The sequence below is a fragment of the Pteronotus mesoamericanus genome, unplaced genomic scaffold (assembly GCF_021234165.1).
Source record: "Pteronotus mesoamericanus isolate MK-2021 breed Mesoamerican mustached bat unplaced genomic scaffold, CSHL_Meso_final scaffold_167, whole genome shotgun sequence".
In the NCBI taxonomy this organism is placed as follows: Eukaryota; Metazoa; Chordata; class Mammalia; order Chiroptera; family Mormoopidae; genus Pteronotus; species Pteronotus mesoamericanus.
Window position 1 is genome coordinate 11,367,319 of NW_026555308.1, and position 314 is coordinate 11,367,632.

The following is a 314-nucleotide window of genomic DNA, read 5'->3' on the forward strand; positions in this document are numbered from 1 at the left end:
CTCCTAAAGATTTGGTTTTCCTTCCTTGAGATAAAAGGACTGTAAATAAATGGAAAGTCAACACATAGATTATTTTAAAATGCTAAAGAAATACACATGTATTTAAAAATTTGTAAAGAAAACAGTCTTAACCTAAACCTTATGATTGATTTCATTTAACGCTTTACTGGTATGTACATAAGAGACATTCAGAGCATCTTTGTGCCCTTTTTAAACGTTCATATTTAAATATTATTAATTTAGGTATTATTTACATATTTAGTAATGAGTAGTAATTTTTCTACCTCAAGAGCTGATATAGATGTCTATTCTGC